Source organism: Notothenia coriiceps, unplaced genomic scaffold, assembly GCF_000735185.1.
Source record: "Notothenia coriiceps isolate Sejong01 unplaced genomic scaffold, NC01 NC01_scaffold00037246, whole genome shotgun sequence".
Taxonomy (NCBI): Eukaryota; Metazoa; Chordata; class Actinopteri; order Perciformes; family Nototheniidae; genus Notothenia; species Notothenia coriiceps.
This window is the reverse complement of record NW_011369947.1, coordinates 10572181-10578733: the sequence shown is the minus strand read 5'-3', so window position 1 is coordinate 10578733 and position 6553 is coordinate 10572181. Positions and strand designations below refer to the sequence as shown.

The window sequence follows — 6553 nt, the reverse complement described above, 5'->3', positions numbered from 1 at the left end:
GGGGGGGAGTGTGTAGGAGAGAAACTCTGGGGTTTTAGTCTTTGACCATTGACATGCACAAAAAGCCTATACAACACACTACAGGACATGGGACAACCCCACAAAGCAGAATAGGGCCTCTTGTGATCTAATGGCAGGACAGTATAAGATGTGTTTCCCTGATGTCAGGTGATGATTTGTTATCACATAATATCACATGACACTGGTTTTAAATAGAAACCTATCCTTGCGTTCTACATGCGAAGCTGCCTCTAAAGTTTTATGTTAGCCGGCTTGCATGTTGCACTTTGAGTGTTTCTTCACCTTGGGGCGAAAAGTGAAACCATTACATTCAAACCATGAAGACTGACCACTTCAAGAAATAGACTTCTGGAGCCCTGAGGAGAAACTCTTATCACACAGCCTTCCAACTGGACTAATATCAAACCAGACTGTGAACCTCATGCTGCGGCACATTTCTGCCTCCTCTGGCGGGTTATCTGAGCAGGAGCTATTTGGCCAAATCATTTCCATAAAAGCATCATAAAAGTAATGTCATTTATTAAAGAATTGTGGCACTGAGAAATATGTACTGGTAACCAGATAGACAGAAATCTAACTGTGCTTGGAGCACTGATTATATTAATAGGCTTGAAAATGCTACACAACAAGATACTCTTATACCCAAAAGCATTAGCACCATATAACCATGTCACTGTTATTCAAGTCTCCAAAGATTCAATTAATTATCAGTTCATCTGTACGAGAATAATTTCAAGGTCACAATACTTCAATGCCATCTTTGTCACTAAGTTTACTGAAATGACTGCGTATTATTTTTCGCCATGGTTGTATACTTTTTTGTATATTTTATTACTAAAGTGTGCTTTACTTTTTTATTATTTCACATTTCATTTCATTTATTTTCTTACCTGCTATTCAACGTTTGCTGTAACACGGTAAATGTCCTCGCTGTGGGACTAATAAAGGATTTCTGATTCAGTAGTAGGGATCATTCAGTAAAGTAAAAAAAACACATTTTCCCAAAGCCCTAAGTGAAGAAGCCAAATTACATTTATTCCAAAGACTCCCAAATCCGTTAGTCAAATAAAAGGCAGCAAATGCTCACACTGGAGAATCTTGTACCAACAGATGTTTGAAATATTTTCTTTATATGTTGCTTATCCTCTTACTTGGAATATGAGGACTGATTTTCTGACAATCGACGAATAATGTAATCGAATCGTTATTCGAACACGCTGTCCACAATGCATCTCTCATATCATATCCCCCAAAACTGAATGCATTCCTGTATTTTACATTTCACTTGAGCTCATCATGTTAATGTCACAGTTTTAGCCTTAAAGGGTGATGTGCAATATGTGCAATATACATATATACCTGGCTGCTAAATCCTCAGAACTGTTACAGGATGTGTATTTTGTAAATGTTGTTATCTTTAATACTTTTTTATGCATGCTTCTTAGGTAACATTAAGCTGTCTTTGGCTCTTTTCTGCTGTAACAATGTACATGTCCCCTCAGTGGGACTAAATAAAGGTATTCTGACTCTGAACTCTCCCTCACCTGTCCTTGCCGGTCTCCTTCTTGAAGAGCTCGTCAAGCCGCAGCATCTTCTGCCAGGAGATGATGTAGACTTTGAGTTTGGGCAGCATCTGGTTCATCAGCCTCAGGTTGTTGTACACCAGGCCCTTCCCGTCCCTCCTCATGTAGCTGCTGGGGCCCCAGAAGATGAACATGGTGTCCTGGCTGGCGTTCAGCAGCTCGTGGCGGCTCCTCAGGACGCGCTGCATGCTGGAGTGAGCGACCACGCGCAGGGACGTGCGGCGGCCCACGTCTCGGGCGAAACCCCGGGCGGTGGGAGCGTCGTTCATCCGGATGACACACTCTGATTGGTCGATCTCTTCCCCCCGACCTCCTCCAATCAGGTGACCCGAACTCGTCACCAGGGCGCAGGTCTTGCAGTGCATACTGGGAGGCTGGGGAGGGAAGAAAAACAAGATTGAAGCAAACAGAAAATAGATAAGATACGATAAGAATAAGATAAAAAGTACTTTATTGATCCCAATTTGGGACATGTTTGCGTTGCAGCAGCTTAAAAAGACATTGTACAATAACAATTAAAAGAAGTATGTTGGGAAAATACTGAATGTACTCTTCCAATATCAGAGTAGCACATGATGACAAAGGTATCCCAACTGTAGCATACATCACTGCTCTAGAGGAGATCTGCATGGAGGAATGGGCCAAAATACCAGCAACAGTGTGTGAAAACCTTGTGAAGACTTACAGAAAATTGCCAACAAAGAGTATATAACAAAGTATTGAGATGAACTTTTGTTATTGACCAAATATTTATTTTCCATCATCATTTGCAAATAAATTCTTTAAAAATCAGAAAATGTGATTTTCTGGATTTTCTTTTCTCATTTTGTCTCTCATAGTTGAGGTATACCTAGGATGAAAATTACAGGCCTCTCTCATCTTTTTAAGTGGGAGAACTTGCACAATTGGTGGCTGACTAAATACCTTTTTGCCCCACTGTATGACAAGCATGATCATTTCTGACGTGGAGCTAATCTGAAGTAAACATTGAATACTGCTTTCTATTCCTCCATCTTGTGACTGTGTAACTCCCTCTCTTGGATGTCAGCATGTGAAGGACACTGCTCAGGAACAAGTTGATGCTCTGTATGTGATGACTACTACTTCTTACAAGGATAATAAATACATGTCTCCTGATTATTGAAGCTCAAGCCGGTAACGAGTGATATTTTTCTGATGTAAACATCTCAATAGAAATAAAATAGAATAAAATGTTGAAAATATACATGTTGAATTACAAATGTACAGTAACATAGAACTTTCTTTTGCAAATATGATGTTCTGTGAATTGAAATGTGTGGCCTCTTTATTCCCGGTGGAAGCACTCGTAGCACTGACAGCTGAATTTTAAGTTTGTTCTCCATATTTTCAGTTTTCTTCCAGAAGTCAAAATTGCTCTGAAAGTTGTGTTTAGCCCCGGTTTATACAGAAATATGCAAAGCAGACAGGAAAGCACACCTAGGGGGAGTGTGGTAAAAAGCCTCGCTGTGTGTTTGAGGAAGAAAATGCTTTGTTGACAAATGGGTAGTGGCAGAGCCTTCTGGGGATGTGTAGCTTGTCATATTACTTTTGCGATAGGTAGAAACCCCGGGGTCTTACAAAGGATTCACCTTACATCTTTCTCCCACTCACACACTACTGAGGAATGTGTGTTTACCTCAAAACAACAGGCCGGGTGCACAAAACGCATGTTGAATTCTTATCAAATATCAACCTAAAGTACTCAGCATATTATATCAAACTCAGCAACTCTAGAGGAATATTGTGGAAGATGTTACTGATAATAACATCACATGATAATGATGTGATGTTATGAACTGATATCTTCTGGTTTCAGAGTCTTGTTAGATAAGAAAGCAAGCATTTTCAATTTAGCATAATGTTTAATGTCCTGTCACATTTGTTCTGGACTCCATCCTTAAGTTCCACAAAAGATCAAATCTGATAACTATAACAATATAGAAGTATTGAATTGTGGGTATTATGACATGTTTCACTATTTCCTGACAATTAATCGACTAAATCCATTCAACAAGAGTAAAGTTTACACATTGACCAATAATAAGAACAAAGTATCAGCCCATCATCAGAAGAGTCATTTTATTTGTTTCATTTTATGAAACAAACTTTATTTGTTTTTTATAAGGACATCTTGAGCGTTTTGTTGGATTATATGACTATAAAGTATTACAAAAATACAGTTATATGTCATCATGTTGTTGTTTGTTTAAAGACCCAGCCACAGATTCAACTACACAGGAAGTCAAGCTTCTGCACACATACATATGTATTATTAAGAATGTGCCTTTTTCTCTCTGTGCATGAGCATTAATGATGACCATAAATCTATTTATGTAAAGCTGCTCTGCATGTTGTTAGAGAGTGTGTGTGTGTGTGTGTGTGTGTGTGTGTGTGTGTGTGTGTGTGTGTGTGTGTGTGTGTGTGTGTGTGTGTGTGTGTGTGTGTGTGTGTGTGTGTGTGTGATGTTATTCCTCATGTACTTTTGATGCATGTGGGTGTGTCTCTGATTCCCCCCCCTTGCACTGAGCAGCAATGATATGCAAACCAGGCCCTGCAGAGCCCTTTAATGCACCTGAACTATCTCCCCAGCAGAAGTATGATGTTATTTACATTCTTATAGCCATAACAAATTTACATTTCCGTGGCATTAACAAGAACAAATGATTATAGCTGGATGTGAGTGTGAGTGTAGTAGGTGGGAAATGCGTCGTTATCACCCTCATCTGCTGACTTTGACTTAGTGTCAGATCACCAGAGGAACGGCCTCATCTGGCTAATGAGACCTGGAGGAGCGGCGGCACAGAGAGGAAGGTGTGAAAGAGAGTGAAGTAAAGCGATAAAAACAAAGAGAAAGAAAGTCTGGCTTAAGAGAAAGAGATATATGGAGGCAGTGAGAGCCACCCCGGTGCCGTAGTGTTTGATGAAATGTCGAGCTAATGAGGTCCTAGCGGTCTACACCATCACCAGCAGCAGCATCCATCCATTCCTCCCATCTTCCTCCCCTCTTCCTCCCCCTCCTTCTCCCACCTGGCAGCCAATCTGGCCACAGAGCTGCGGCACCAGTGGAGCAGGTCAGAAAACCCATTTTCACCCGGGGGCTTTTAAGTGGCTCCGCAGACGCTATTCTCTCTTCCTCTGTCTCACGGAGAATTTAAGTGGGGCTTCGCTGGCCAGAATTGGCCTCTTCAGGGAGCTCCATCAGGCTATTACTGAGAAATAGGCTGGATGTCTGGACTAGACTCCCTATTTTAGCCGGAATTACGTGACCCATCCAATATGGAGGATTGGTGTGAGGCGATGGAGTCGATGGAGTTCATCTCGTTCATTGCCGGTGCACAAGAGAATATTAAAGATCGGATCAAATGTCTGTTCAAATAAAAATCCAATCAAATATTTTTTATAGAGCCCATTATCACAAAACCCATCTCAGAGGGCTTTACAGAGCAACAGATATGAATGAAAATGTAAAATGATGTAAGAAAATTCAAAAGATATGATAAAATTACAAGATGGAATGTAAAATACAAACAAAAACAGTAAAATTAAACATAATATCTAAGGATTACATTTAGCTCATGCTTTTATCCAAAGCGATACTTACAATAAATGCATTCGACCAAGAAGATACAAACTTGAAGAAAACAGAATCATATAAGTGCATCAGGTTTCATTGAGCCAAACATTTCAAGTGCTACTCAACTAGCTTTAGATAAGCCAGTCCTGTATTAGTATATAAGTGCTTTGTTAATAGTTCTATCGCTCGAAGTGGATTCGAAAGAGATGAGTTTTCAGTCTGCGCCGGAAGATGTGTAAGCTTTCTGCTGTCCTGATTTCAATGGGGAGCTCATTCCACCATTTTGGAGCCAGGGTAGCAAACCCACGTGTTTTTGCTGACGGGAACTTGGGTCCCCCTCGCAGTGCGGGTGCAGATGCAGAGCGGAGTGCACGTGCTGGGGTGTACGGTTTAACCATGTCCTGGATGTAGGAAGGGCCAGATCCATTCACAGCTTGGTACGGATGTTAGTCGGTTGAAACCAGCNTAATAGAGAAGTACATTTAAAAGTCGGGAGTTAAGGTGAGACATCTAAAAATTGAGAAAATACCTTTCACTTCACAGCGCTACAGAGGTTTAAGGAAAAGGGGTAATGCCATTTATTAAAAAACAATGAAGGCAGGTTAATATTGATATATTGATTGATATATTGTATTATATCAAAGGCAAAATTATACTCTAGTCCCCTGAATCTGGATATAATGCACCAATTGTACAGCACAGCCTCACCATGTCAGAACTTTTCCATCTACAGATTTGTTTTGGCTGGCTTTACCTCTATCACTGATTGGTTACAGACCTCTTGGAACTTATTGGCTAATAAATCAGGAGGAGGGGCTCATTATCATATAAAAACCGCGGTCGAACATTCCACGTATATTGGCCCCTGTTTTGTTCGCCAGCGAAAAAACGGCCTCCCCGTATGTTCGGCGCGTTTTTCACCCCCGTATTATGGCATTCTTTGCTTTCCATACATTATCAGTGCGCGTGTAAAGGCACATTTTTCCACTCGTGAGAGCGTTGTTTTCCGCGCTAGAATAGTGAACCCAAATCTGACTCCATACAGAAACACCCCTACAGACACTATGCATTCCTCCATCATGCACAGATGATTCTAGAAGACTGGATCACACTTTTGAGCCCAAAGCACTTTTGAATGAGGGGGGTTGGGGGATGAGTAATATTAACTGCAATTCATGTTTTTGTTCTTTAATGAAACAAATGATTGCTCAATAAAATAATTAAAACGGTTTCTGTTCTACTTACAAATAAATCTGTTTGATGTATGTTTCTAATTGTATCCATTTCTGGCAGTTTTTCTATGACAAAACAAAATGTTTATATTTATGCTTGGATATATACAATTTGATTACAT

General features: G+C 40.3%; 1 pseudogene; it reads right to left on the bottom strand.

Moving 5' to 3' along the window:
• Nucleotides 1–1561: 1561 nt before the first annotated feature.
• LOC104965763 (alpha-N-acetylgalactosaminide alpha-2,6-sialyltransferase 5 pseudogene) lies at nt 1562–1974 on the bottom strand (annotated as a pseudogene).
• Nucleotides 1975–6553: the final 4579 nt, after the last annotated feature.